This window comes from Dermacentor albipictus, chromosome 5 (assembly GCF_038994185.2).
Source record: "Dermacentor albipictus isolate Rhodes 1998 colony chromosome 5, USDA_Dalb.pri_finalv2, whole genome shotgun sequence".
NCBI classification, from domain to species: Eukaryota; Metazoa; Arthropoda; class Arachnida; order Ixodida; family Ixodidae; genus Dermacentor; species Dermacentor albipictus.
Genome location: NC_091825.1, coordinates 69,844,793 through 69,859,751, shown reverse-complemented (window position 1 = coordinate 69,859,751; position 14,959 = coordinate 69,844,793). Strand labels below are relative to the sequence as shown.

Below are 14,959 nucleotides of genomic sequence, written 5' to 3'. Positions count from 1 at the left end.
ATTTTTCACACGTATTCCTTTAACAAAGACTCCACTAACAGTTCTTGACAGTCATGAAGGAAGCTTTGTGGTCGGAGAAATAGACTGATATATGTTCGACTTGGTACACCAATGCTTGATTCTTAAAGAGCGAAGAAAGGAATGAAGTTCGAGCCGGCGCTTTGACAACCGGAGACTCGCAGGAAGAGGGGGGAGGGGGGCGGCGTGTACACCCAGCGGCAAACGATGGGGGCAGAAGCGCGCGCAGCAAGCGGACAACACGATAAAGGGAGGAGGGAAGAGATAGCAGCGACTGACTGATGCCGCTGACGCCGATAGTGAGTCAACCCCAGCTGCGGAGTTGGTTTCAGGGACAACGCCGCCGATGCCGGCACAAACAATATCATACCCTCGCTTCCGCAGCGCTAAGAACCAGGTCTAGCCGTGGGAAGGTGGTCACTTATTCGTCGACGTGCCGGGGCCTACGTGAAATAACCGGCGCGTCGGCAACTGAAGAGCACCCTATCCGCCACACAAGAACAGGGGGGGGGGACCCTTTCCTCCTCTTTCTGCATGGCGGCGACGGTGTTCTATGCAGTCACGTTATCTTGACTCTCTAGCGGCGTCAGTGGCATCCAGCGGTATCAGTCGGTCGCTGCTAGCGCTGGGGGGATGAAAGGGGGGCGGAGCTGGTTACGAGGCCGACGACAACGCCGACGACGACGCGAAACCCAGGAACGGACGCCAAAGAGCTGCGCTCTAAAAAAAAAAGTTAAGAGCGGACACTCCCATACACCCACAGCGGCCCAATCGAACATAGCGCGCCTGGCGGTTGATGAGAGCAACCGGCCTGCACTTCCTGTTTCGGTTTCGCTGGCGCGAAATTTGGATTAGCCCTCGTAACCGACGTTGGGCTGTCGTGGAAGCTTGACATTTCAGACCACTTTTCGTCACCCAAATGGCAACGCTTTTATTTGTCGCTTCGATTTAGCGATTCACTCTTTTGTCTAGTTCAATATTTGGTGTGAATTGAGGTAGTGACGCATTTTTTATTTCGATTAAGTTGTAACAGATGGAGATAGAGGTAATCATAATTCACTACACTGTAAAAAAAATTTGCCTTACTTTACAGAAAATTTGCTGGTAATTTGTGACCGAACACTCTTCCGTAAATTAAGAACGGTCATTTCCGTAGAACGGACAACTGTAAAAAAGGAGACCGTAATACAAGATACGAGTGCTTCTGTATCTAGAAAACGGAAGATTCTGTATTCTGAATCTGTACTATAACCGTTAAAGTACAGGTGCTTCCCGTATTTCATCTTGCAGAGCATATCCATTCGAAGAATGTGCCATCGGGCACAAAATTGCCCAGGACGTGCGAGAGTCGACCGAATTTCATTGGTGTGCTATTTGCTGGGATCAGCCGTGCCACCATCTGCGTTCAGCATGTGCATACGTGACCCACTGTTTTCAGCGGTCTTGAGCAGAAATGCAATTTGGTCAACGCTCGCACTTCCAGGGTACTTTTGTCCACGATAGTACATCTCCTTTAATGCAAATGTCATGAAGGCAGCTCATAGTCAAAGCAGCAGGTCACCATTGAGAAAATTGTCTTGCCAACACACTGACATGGCTGCAGAGATAAAACACTTTGCACTTTGTGATATGAATGCACTGCATAGCATATACACAAAAAGGTGCAACATTTCAGTCCTCAAGTTCTTAGATCACAGAAGCAACTTTATTTTCTTCAATCACTCGTCTTGCACTTCTTCCTGGTGAAAGTTGTTCTTGACTCCAAACACTTGCAAGGATAAACTTGCTGCTGTTAGGAGAAACAAATAGTCTTCGTGAATATCCATCCTAAAGAAAGCGGCAAAAAAGTTTAATCACAGAACACGAGAAAGCAGTAACTTCTGTGTTAGAAAAACATGTAAGTAGATCAACATTGCTGGCACAAGGGATGTTGCTGTAGCCAACATTTCGACATAGGTGCTTGTCATTAGGGTAGCAAATGTTTTCCTTGGCTGTGTTGTGGGATTGTGCATATCTCACTGGCCCCTAGCCTCATTGGGGGAGAAGTAACTGGTGCATATAATAGGTCAAGAGAAGCCAAAGTGTTAAAATAAAGGAAGGAAGGGTGTGCTTAGCAGTGGTGATCGTGATGGAGCGGGTATGAGCAATGCTGTCAGTACTTGCCAAGAGTAGGGGTGACCAAAACAGAAAACGATGTACACATGTATGCAGTCATTAATCCAGTAGAACCAATCTTCCCAGCAGACAAAATAGGTATCAAGATAAACAGTTTGCACTTTTGAAAAAGGAAAACGAAGAATTAAGGAAAATAAATTTTGTATCAAGATGCATCTGGTTAAGATCACTGCAAATGGTAAATGAAGGCACATTATGAATATATATTTTGTTGCAAGCCGATGAAGAAAGTATATATTAACCAAATATTAAAAAATAGGGACATTAAAATTAAACTGGATATGACCATAAAACAGTAAAGAACAGCCTGTGGAAAAAAATGGGATGGATAATATAACCAGGTGCAAGATTGCAAAACGTCGAGTGCTGTTTATATTCATGCTGCTGTTGACGGCTTCAAGTTTCTGTCTTCCTGTGGAACCTTTGTCTTACTTGAACAAGGAAATGGGTCATTTTTTAAACAAGCCAGTTCAAATGCAGTTCAAAGCTTCAGCGGTGTTATAATGAAAGAAAATATTATGGTCAGTTCTGCTGCTCATCTTGAAACTTATTGTGCGCAACAAACAGGGACGAAGAATAGAAGAAACACAATGTTAAGCGCTCGTCCTTGTGTTTCTTCTATTCTTCGTCCCTGTTTGTTGCGCACAATAAGTTTCAAGATGAATTTGTTCCAACTAGGCCGACTCGCAGTCTTGCTTCAGTTCTCCTGGGTGTGCTTTCATTCACCAGTTATTTCCACCGGTGTAAGTTCAAAATTTAATGGTCTAAATGGACCTTAGCTCCTGGCAAACCATTAGCTGGTCTTTTTTTCAACACAGATGCCTGCACATTATATGTGTTGGCAGGAGTGCTAGCGAACTACATTATACTTGTTGCCACAACCAAAGTGAAACTAGGTAACAGTGATTGAAAAAAAAACCAGCATTCCACAATACTGATTCAAGTCGTCTGGAAAAGTTGCTTAAGTTAACGTACACCCCCTACTCCACCAGACAATTATTCACCACACTGACTCTCATGGTGTCAACCATGCTATTACAACACTAGGCATCAAGTGAGGAGAATTAGGGGATAAGAGGGCACAATGCTTTTTGTCACAACATCAAATGTGCTTTACATAAATGCTACATTCCAACTAACAAAGGAGCAACCGGTTTGTGAGATAGTGACCAATGCATACAAAAGCTAATGACATTCTGTGCAGCAGAATGTTGACGATGAGGTGTTATGCGCACAAGTGTACTCTTTCACACAAAATGACATCCTGCACTCAAACCTTGTGCCAATATTAGAGTTTGAAAAACACCGTAGTGGAAAGCAAAGAGTGCTAAATTTGTTGAAAATTACTAAAAATTATTCGATTATTCATTATCGTTACTGTTCGTTAAAGATTCACAGATTGTTCCCTATGGGTGCTGTAAACAGGCACCCTGCTTTTACAGTGGTTGCAACAATGATCTGTGGCACAGACGAGAATAAATGCTCATTAAGTTTATGCAAGAGTATATCCTACAAATTACACCCCATTTCACATTCCAATATGGTAGAAGAGGAAGACGAAAAAAACTACTTTCTGGTGGAGGATGCATACCCCAGAATAGAAGAAACAAGTGTACTCTAACCATTGCTGCTGCCTATGCCTGTGCACTAGCAGTTACATATAATATGGCAGTTACAATTGTTTTTCCACAAGCACTACAAGCTGCGGCCAGTTTACCAGTACACAGCTGTAATAAATTTAGGGCAAGCTAAAGCTCTCTAATGGATTTATCTCATATGACACAATTGGAATGCAATATTCTGCAAATAAGTGAAGCGCGATGTGCCATCCCATACAATGAAACACCTTTGAAGAATCTGAATCACCACCTGCACTCTTAGGCAAAGTTACACCCTTTGGAGTGCCGCTTCTGCCACACAACAATAATCGTTATTTGCCTCGATGCGTTTCCTTTCTTGAAGACGCCACGCCCGCTACTTTGTTGTCGGGAATGCTATCATGCTGATAACGCGCATGCCGTTCGTTACTGGAAAGCACAGGGCTCGCAGCGTTAAAGAAAGAAAATGCATAAAGGCAGATGACAATTATCGTTGTGTGGAAGAAGGGGCACTTCAAAGGGTGTAACTCTGCCTAAGAGTGTGAGCCGTGACGAGGGAAAAGAGTGTGTTCTGTGTAAAGTAGTGCACCTGTATAACCTAAAGCTTTGGAGAATGCATTTAGTATGAGCTGGGAAGGTTCCTAATTTTATATGCACACAGTGAAAACCTCCATGCAGTTTTGCAAAATGCAAACCCCCAACCTTTTTGTTGTTCAAACGTAATGACACGTAGGGCCATAACATGTACATTATGGGTTTCGTTCCCAAACAATCAAAGTGAATAGCACCACCCTAAGTGTTATGTGCCTTCTTGTTAGTGTCGAATGCTGCGATCGGCAGAGAAACGGATTTCTGGAGCAATATAAAGTATTAGGTACTGTGATATCAGTTCTTTCACTGCTGTTTTAGCATTATCGGGTCCTAAAGTAAAGAAACGAGAAATAAATACATGCATATTTTACGCTACAACCCTCATAAGTATTTAGTAGTCTGGATTATAGAGGATTCCAGATTTACAATGCAGGACAGATTTTATTCCACTGAAAGAATGGCATCATGCCAATGATTCTGCATTTGGTGCTATATTTATTTGCATTTAGTTCAGTTGGAATGTGTGTGTGTATCGCCAGCGATATCGCTTGACATTTTTTATATTGGCTGTTTTCTAAATTTAGGCAAATTCGTATTCGCAAATAACCTTGTATGACACCAAGAACTTGCTTAGCAGGAGTATTTCTAACATTTGCAAGATATGAGGCCCTTGAAAGCGGCCTGGGGTACACGCCGCCCCCTAATCTCATCAGCAAGTTTCTGGAACTCATCTACGAGGTTTCTTATGATCAATGTAAAGTTGCTTGAATGGGGGAAATAGGGAATTTATAACAGGTGAATTATGCAGCATAAGAATGATGTCAGCAAGAAGCAAGCATCAAGAACTATAAAATGAAGACTATAAAATGCAAGAATTATTTGGGATGATTTAAAATTCTGGCATTGGAACGAAATGTCTTTCAATCTGTATATAAACTGTGATTATTCACTCTACTACCACTGCCTTCATTAGAAACATTCATAATCATTATCCTATCTATGCCACATCATCCTAGCTAATATTCAAGCCTTCATAAGCTGCTTTTTTTACTGCTAATTCTCTGTGGGAAAGAGGTGTCCGTATGAAGACCATATCATATACTCATTACCCGTTTTTTTGATAAATGATAAGGGAAAAACTTCACACCAAAAATGCATTGAGCTTGAGCAAGTTCTGCGTTTGATGCTGTTGATTCTTTTTTTCCCTTTGCCATCATTGACCCACCTGGTTAGCTAAGTAGACAGAAAAGCTGCAGGAGAAAGGTGGGGGTGCCAAACCAGACTTGTGCCCCAGGGGACCTTTTCACGGTCACTGGAGGAACTGCCTGTGGCCTCGGCATCTTCCTTGAGGGCCACGGCCATGTCTAAGAAACCTTGTCTCCACAGGCTGCACAAAGAAAGATAATTTGCTGAGCTAAGTCTTTTTCTTAAAAGAACCCATTTAAGTTGTATTCGTGGCTTTGCACCACAAAACTGACACATGACTGGCCACTCAAGACACTTTATGTGTATTCGCAGGCTTATTCCTTGGAAAAACACTTTTATGTAGCACACAATGAGTAACAGTAACAAAAAAGTGTATCAGGAGGCTTTCATATTGCTCTACAACTTTTCATTGGCACATTTCATTTAATTATTTGAGATATTTAATAAATAATTAAGAATTATGTAATTAGGCAGAATGCACAATATAATCAGAGTATCTCCAGGTGATGGCAAACATTACCTTCATTTTGTCTAGTTACATCGCATTTACATATTTCTGAATCTTGGTGCACGATAGTTAAGACACCCTGCAGATCAAAAAACAATATTAAAATTTTCATAATCATCTCTTGCGTGTTATTGGTGGCTATGGCTGCTTCAAGTTATTCTTTCAGTGTGGTACAAGCAGTTTTGAAGTGAAAGTGTTTTGCATCGAGGGCATGTAATCTAGGCAATCAAGCAAAAGGTCAAGTTGTGTTGACTATTCAGATGTTTAACTAAGAAGCTGCAGGAAAAGGAAACAAGACACAACACCTAATAAACAATGCAAAATTCGAAAATTTAAACTGAACAAGAAACCAGTTTTTGAAAACACAGAAAAAAAGCCAGCAGCTTACATTGAATACACCCTTGCTATGTACTCCAAGTGAAGTTGTTACCGCAATGCTTGGGCACCATATGAACGTAACAATCAACAACTTCGAGCAGAATATTAACACCACTAAATGAACTGGCCTTTGAAGATTCTTGATCTGAAATCCTCAACGACTTGTTCTGGCGTTTAATCTGTCAAGCTCAATCTGTATTCTCAAAAGCTGGCTCTCGGCCATAATTTCTCTAAACGCAACATCAGCTTAAATCTCAAGATAGGGTTGACCTGTAAATAAACTGGATAATGCATGGCAAACATCATGAACTCTCTTACATGTTAACCAGAGGGTTCACTCATGCAGCCATGAAATTGTGATGCAGACACGATATATTGAAGCTGGTTTTGTGAAGTGTTTCATGCTTCCAAGGCTTCTTCAGTTGTGAAAGCTGTCTCCGTTAGCTAAATAAGCGATGAGAATAAAAAAAGAACTTCAACATGCTCACAATACGTTGGCCATTTGCAAGTAAACAGTAGCCTTTTTGGGAACCCAGGTTGCCTGGTGCAAATCTACTATGCCACAGTACTTGCGTTACCCAGTACCAGCCACTTTAAAATGCAATGTGTTCAGAACCCTTTCCTTCTGTTTGTCTGCTTTGGAAACAGTTTAACATGTGTTCAGTAGGCGTCGAGAAAGGGGACAGAAAACACTGTGCACCACTGATTTCTAACATGTTTCGCTGGGTGCAGCACACCGCACCGGATGCAGGTGAAGCCAGTGGAAATGCGATGTCATGCAGTCGCTTGTCCTGGAAGCAGGGCATATGGTGGACTAACTAGTGCGTGCGATCAGATAATATTGCTGCCGAAAAACTTTTCTTTGTGGTTTTTCACATTTTAGGAGGTCTCTACATGTCTGGTAAGCACTTTTATGACAATCTGAACCCGTATACGATAGTGTTCTTTTACATCAAGTTTTTTCTGATTTACCAGTGTTTCCATTGCACGCCACTTATGTTAGCGACACTGTAGACACTACAATGGAAAAATTCTGGACACCTCGAAACACTGCTTGGGTAGTTTATGGCACATCAGGCAGGCATGTTAGGGGAAGAAATGCTACACACCCGTGCAACAAAGTGCTGCCGCAAAGTTGTCAAGCACCAACTTCCGGGACAAGGCCGGCTTCAGTCGAGGGCGCTCGATGTGCTGTTCATCCCCTGTAGTAGAGATCAGTGGCGTGGACCCTTTTATACTGGCTGTCTTTTCTGGTCGGAACCTTGGCAACAGCTTCCACCATACTTTTTTTGAACCTGTAACATGTGCAGAGAAAGTCACATCACTGTGCGTTGATTGTATGGCTTTATTGTGCTACACATTCTATCAAATCATTAAAAAATACAGTTCACACATTTTTACTTCTGTATATAGACAGTCTAGTTGCTATACACGCGAAACATTATCATTCCTCTGACAGAATACAACAATAGAAGCGTACACTGTAAAGCTACACTAAAATTTAAATTGATGTGACACCATATGAGCATACAGTATGCTTACTGTATGCTTTAGCCCTGTGTCAAGTAAAAGTTAATTGTCAATCATTTATGGTGTATTCCTACTTATTCTGGGTCATCAAACTGTACAATCAATGTTCCAAGTTTACACAATGTTGGCTTTTGATTGCCTATGTGATCCGTTTCCTACTTACGCATGCAGTAATCCCACTGTATTAAGGAAAAAGAGAATAGGAAATGCCGTGATAATCTTCTACATTTGATGAGGGCAGGAGCAATGACCAATAGCATGTGGTTGAAGCTACATATATACTCAGTTTTCACACAGCTTAATTATTCAGCAAGTAATAAAGAGCTATCCTGTGTACCTCTGCATGACCAATAAAATCTGACTACTTGACACTGCACTAAGGCTGCCGCTTGGTACTGTTCGGCAGTTCAGCTTTGGTTTTCTGATATACAGATCTGTTTAGGTACCAGTAGTTTACTTGCGATAAAATGGAGCTCGGGGCACTGGTCATTTGCACATAAATAATGCGACAGCAAATACAACACAAGGATAGGAATATGGGTCTCTTGGAAAAAGTACATACACATTATGATTATAATGTGATGTCATGCCACAATGAAACAGAAAGCAACGCATAGAAGTGGACGGCGCTTCTATGCCACCAAGGTTATTGGACAGACAGTACTTCAGAAGTGCCCGCAACACAATGTGTTGGCGGGCTAGTTGGTGTGAATCCATAAATACTTTGTTAAGTGCAAAACAATGGACACAAGAAAGACGACCAGCACAAGGCGCTACACTCAACTGACATCACTTTATTGCGTCGCTCCTTTATAAATAGTAGAATCTAGAAGAACATCCGCAGTTAGCACCATGTGCAGAGACCACCAACAACCAATCACAAGAGCGTACTCATGCGACGGGATCCAAAAAACCATATTGAGCACTGCACAAGGTTAAAGAAGGCACACTAATGCACTGTGACCCCAATGACTGTATGAAGAAAGCTTCCGATAACTCTCAGGCGGTGGTATCACAGCACTTTTTCAAAATCGTAGTATCACGAAACATGGCTTTGCACTTCCATATTTTACAATGTTGAGCCAAATGGGAACCTGTGCCTGTTGGTATGGATCGCTTAGGTTCGCAATGTTTCGTGATGCTACGATTTTGAAAAAAGGGCCGTGATACCACCGCCAGAGAGTTATCAGAAGTTTTCTTCATACAGTCACTGGGGTCACAGTGCATTAGTGTGCTTTCTTTAACCTTGTAAAGTGCTCAATATGTTTCTTTTTTGGATTCTGTCGCATGAGTGTGCTTTTTTGATCAGATGTTGGTGGTTCCTGCACTTGGTGTTCACAGCAAATGTTCTTCTAGATTCTGCTGTCTACAAAGGAGGGACGCAATATAGTGATGTCAGTTGAGAGTAGCGCCTTGTTCTATCGTCTTTCTTGTGTCCGTTATTTTGTGCTAAAAAGCAATGATGTATTCCTTGTGTGTGTTTGAAGACAGCTCCACACGCAGTAGCGTATCCAGTATTGCTGCCCAGTGGTTTAGCTCGCCGCAGTTTGAAGTGCCACAAAACATAAGGAGAGAAACCTGCATTTATAGTCTTGTTGCAAACAAGAATATAACGTGAAGTGCATTCTGAGGCCAGAAACTATAAAAAAAAATTTCACGATGCACCGCTGTGCAAGGTTTTATAGCAAAGTCAAATACATTTAGTGTAAATATGACACTATGATGGTGCACAATGGTGGTAATCTGTAATAATATAAAAGGTGCCTTAATGTTACAACAAAAGCTGACATTACTTAATAATAGCCCTGTAAAATTTAGCATGCAGGGGCACCGCTTGGTTAAACAATAGTGATGTATTGTCTATGTACACAAGTATTACCCACGCATTTCTGCCATTGTCTAAATGGCATAAATGAATGGGTAATACTTGTATACATAGATATTACATCTCTATTGTTTAACCAAATGGGTAAACTATGTCTGCCTGACACAAGACTAGAATTAAACCATAAATTATATATAGTCACCCTAACAGTAACACCTCACTTGAACTTCACAGTAAGTAGACGCCTGTTGATGCCAGCCTCCCCCAATGCTAAACTGTGCTGCATGCTCTACAGAGAAATTATAGTGGTATCACTCAACTCTGAAGCCATTCAGGACTGCAGCACTGTAGAAGACATCTACAAATGTCCCATTTCATGTATAACAGCCTGAATTGCTTGCACATCTTACCAAGTGCAAATTAAAATTTCTTTTTGTTTAGCATTTTTGCCTGCTAGACCACAATCCAATGTCATCAATATATTAACATATTACCTCAAAGAACCTAATTTGGCTTGTAGATTAACACCTTTGCATACTGCCACAGCTGCACTCTGTCATATGCGTTGCAATCATAAAGGAGTGCTGGTCCACCAGCACTCCAATGTCACTAACAGTGATCACCTACACAGCTAAGTAAACGGTCCTGATTCAGGTGGCAAATAGCTATGAGAAAAAAAAATCCACTCACCTTGAGAGCTATAATACTGCAATAACTTGAGAGAGATGGACCCATTGCAGGCAGCAGACCTCTTCTCAGCTCCAGCACAACAGCAACTTGCCTTTCAGTAAAAGAAAAGGATTGATTAGTAATGATAAGTTACCTTGTTTTTGCTTAGTATCAATACAATCTGACTTTCATGCATATCCACTCTCCGCTTTAGTAATACAACTGAATTATTCGTCAAATAAAAGAGTCTATGGTGATACCATTCGCTTCTCTTGTATGTCCAAATGTTTTCGCACTGATACCCCGTTTACTGCTTGCTTAGTGGCACGAATGCCTTGACTGCCCAGACATCATTCGAAGGAACACGTCTTGCTGCACCGCAAACGGTGCAGCAAGACGTTTTTTTCCGGTCACAATTAAAACGTGCACCCAAGCAAGAAAGTAACGATCACAGGTAGTGAGCGACTGCTATTGCCTCGAACGTTTATTTCCGTATTTTAACAGAAGTTCTTGTATCGGATACAGTATGCTCTCAAGCCAATACAAGCGTCAATACAAGAGCTCAACTGAACGCAGTTTTATTCTACGCTTTTAACGCGAGTGAACAAAAGGTTAGAAGTACCTCACGGAAATTGCGATCGAGCCAATCGCGCTACGACTGGAATCGATCTGAAGAGATAGGTTTTATCCTTTCCCCATTCATGCGTGATTTTTGCCCTAAGACGTTGCATAGTGGTCTTTTGAAACAATATTTCTGTTCGCGACACCGGCTTACCACACATCATTTTAACACCTACGTTATGCAAAACAAATAAGATTAAAATGGGCTTACCTCATGAGCAAGTTACCAGCGCGCGTAGACTGTTGAACACCCGTTGAGAGCAAGCAGGCTATCCGTGTCCAAGCGCATACGTGCACCCAAACACAGGACAACTTCTTCGATGCCGCAGCGAGCAGAGTTTTGTACACGAAGTGAAAGACATCCAGCGCAAATATCTCCGAGCGATGACGGCAAATAACGAGCGCACAAGCGGACACAACACAGCAACAAATTCGGAACTTTGCCAATTTGAACGTGCCGAGACCCAAGCAGCGTAACCATCCATCGTTTCTGTTCTTCGCTCCCGATGAGTCAATCTCTCTTCCTTGGGGTCTTGCTCCACCCTTGAGTACAAATCAAGAGATATTTACGGCGAATTAACAACATTTACAACACGACTCGAAAAATGCCGGCTGACTAGACATGTGCATCTCCGTCTGCCACTCCAACGGACGCGCAGCGCGCCCTGCCCCCTGGTGCCGCACTCTGAGCGCGGAGAACCGAAGAGAATCGGTTTCGTTTTCGCATTTGTGCTCTAGTTACTGGAACTGCAATATAATTGCTTGACAATTAATTGAATTCTAAAAGAGGAGAATGCTTTCTCTCCCACAAGTTAGTGCGTTTTATACAAAGGGAGAGAGAATTCAAAAGGAAGAAAGGCAGGGAGGTCAACCAAAGCATTCGCTACTGGCGATAGCAAACCCCTGTGCTACAATGAAGTGCAAAGCAGTGCACTGCGATGCGTCCATAAGCTCGAGTACAGTGATAATTTGGGCGGGTTGGTGCATGTAATGAACGGTTAAATAATGAGTTGTGTCATAACATTACCCATGCATAAAGCACGTGGAACTAGTGGTGTTGCATTCTATAGGTCAAAAAGAAATAAAGCTTGAATCGTTACATCTCGACACTGGGCATTCTTTCTTTCCGAAATATTTTTTTCTTCTTTTTGACAGTATACACAGTACTAGCACGGTAATAGGTCCTTCATCTTCAGTCACCTTCCAGTAGTTTACATACATGTCGGTGCATGTTCGCGTTCTTGATTCTACCGTACAAGAACGAGCGCGCTTACCGGTCTTGTTTCAAGATGAAGCACCAAATGTTTGCGATTACATCTTACCGCAAGAATTAACACATGAACAGTGAAGATTATGCGTAATCGATTTGTCTCAATGAATGGGCAGTTATTGTCAGAGACGAGATATTTTGTAAATATCATGGGAATGAGTTCAACCAACTACATTGCAGTTCAGCAGTGCTCTTTGACACTTGGGTTAATTGCTTGCCGCATTCGAAAATTTCCTCCGACCGTTGTACTTGGATCTATAGGCCGCCAGTCCCCTTCGAGACCATTTATTGCCAAATGTAAACGCAGTTACGGTCATTATACCACTCCCTGCGTTTCGGTACTGATTTAGAGTGCGCACAATTTTTGGCGTATAGAGCACCAATGTCATTCCCAGTGTACCAGCACCTGAGTGCCGCAAGCTTGTTTACGTATGCACGTATGTCCCCGGCTCTTCATTCACTTAAACATATATGCTGCGTTATTAACTACAAAGCGCTTAATTTGAGAACATTGCGAGAACACGCATATATTTGCGCATATGATCAGCGTTACTAAGCCCATATGCATATGCTATGCCCGAAAGAAAAATACAGGTGTACAGAAAAGACGACGAGCAACAAACCGAAAAACGAGTTGTGGCCGCGCTATTGATGATCGTGAACGACCACGGATGTTCCATTGATGAAAAGAGTGAGATCGCGCCTTCAATGTTGGACCATCGCTTTGAATGGAGACGTTGAAATAATTAATTTTGGCCGCCCGATCCACAAAGACGCTCGCCTGGTGTTGATGAACACACACACACACACACACACACACACACACACACACACACACACACACACACACACACACACACACACACACACACACACACACACACATATATATATATATATATATATATATATATATATATATATATATATATATATATATATATATATATATATATATATATATATATATGCACATACAGCGCCGATGTCGTTGTCAGCGCACCATGCAGCAGCTGAGCGGTGCAAGTTTGTTTTCATTGGAGATTGGAACGTGTATCCACCACACTTGGTCCACTTACACATATATGTTGTATTATAATCTGCACAGCGTTTACACCGAATAATATATATATATATATATATATATATATATATATATATATATATATATATATATATATGGAGAGAGAGAGAGTGCGCGTCAATGTATATCTATACGATCTGTTATTGAAGCTTTCGGTAGAAGGCTGAGTCTGCACGTGTCTTCATAATGTGTACAGTTCGCCTGTTCAATAAATTGTTCTTGGATGGAACTCTGCGAGTACAAGTGCATGCTCATTTAGACAGCATGCGGGTATAGTTTTCGTCGCGAAAATACGGATGTTCGCATAATAATAATACGGAATTCCGTCTGTTTCGTGCAAAACAGGGCAGTTACCGTAATAATACGTGCAAAATGTCCGTTAAGCTGAAAACGGAGAGCACTTTCCGTATTTTAACGGCAGTTTTTGCAGTTTTTTGTGACAATGACCGATTTTCCGTTTTTTTACTTGCAGTCCTCCGTATAATGACGGAAATCCCCCGTATAATTACGGAAATTTTTTACAGTGTACGGCTTTATCCATCACGCTTGTCTTCTGCGTTTTGGTACAAGCGCTCATATGTATCAAAGAGACAGAGTTTGCGCAAAGTTTTTATTCCAAGTCAAGATAGGCTTCTTCTGGGTTCTGCCTTTGTCAAAGCACCACGACACACAGCAGTAGCTGCCGTAGCTTGGACCGCCGGACGGCATGGCATCAGCACGGTCTGAAAATATGAATAAGTGTACGCTTCATTAATTACCAAAAACATATGTACACGTCATAACTGTACCAAGAAACCGCTTTGAATGAATAGCGAACCAATGCACAATATAAAACCACCGACACATCCTGACCTCTGATCCATATAACCCGGACTTACAAGGATAAATGTAAATACCCCGTATAGGGGTGTTCAAAAGTTCACAGGCCACCATCCTATTTAATCCCATGGAGGGCATCGCGGCCTGGGAAGTTTTCGACACCCCTGTACGTACTCAGTATAAGGAATACATTGGTAGGAAAAATAGCAGTTCACATAAGCGTGATGAAGATACATTCGAAACGTCCAAATACGAGGCCTTTGCTCAAATGCGCGCCTCGCCACGCCTACGCGACAATACGTTGTGCAATGTCTTCGCCACGAAAAACTGATAAGGAACCGAAAATTACTAGAATGCGCAGTACTTCCCAACACGGCCGCCGCAATAAGTACATGCAGTAGTCATTGGTGGCTTTTCCTCACCGTTACTTTTCTGTATAAACAATCCGCGCGGACGCATTCACCAGCGTCCGTCCGTGCGCCGTAGATAGATACACACCTCGCTAAAGTACCAAACGCAATAAGCTATGCTCGCTGTTTATGTCACATGCCATTGTTTGCAAGCAATATCATTAAAATATTCAGGAGCCCTTACTCTATAAGGGAAACGAGGAAGCAATACTTGGCTACAGCGTGCCTAGCATCCTGCTTTCTATATTTAGGTAGCG

General features: G+C 42.0%; 1 long non-coding RNA gene across 2 annotated transcripts; it reads right to left on the bottom strand.

Annotated features, from left to right (window-relative positions):
- Positions 1-1,701: 1,701 nt before the first annotated feature.
- Positions 1,702-13,105, bottom strand: LOC139060486 (uncharacterized). 2 transcript variants are annotated; one of them, XR_011514863.1, is made up of 5 exons: positions 11,331-13,105; positions 10,520-10,610; positions 7,584-7,769; positions 5,608-5,769; positions 1,702-1,804 (listed from the first exon to the last, which is right to left on the bottom strand). It is a non-coding gene; the product is annotated as an uncharacterized lncRNA (long non-coding RNA). The 2 variants fall into 2 exon arrangements; XR_011514862.1 differs by having other exon boundaries at positions 1,702-1,807; positions 11,331-13,104.
- Between the last annotated feature and the right edge of the window lie 1,854 nt (positions 13,106-14,959).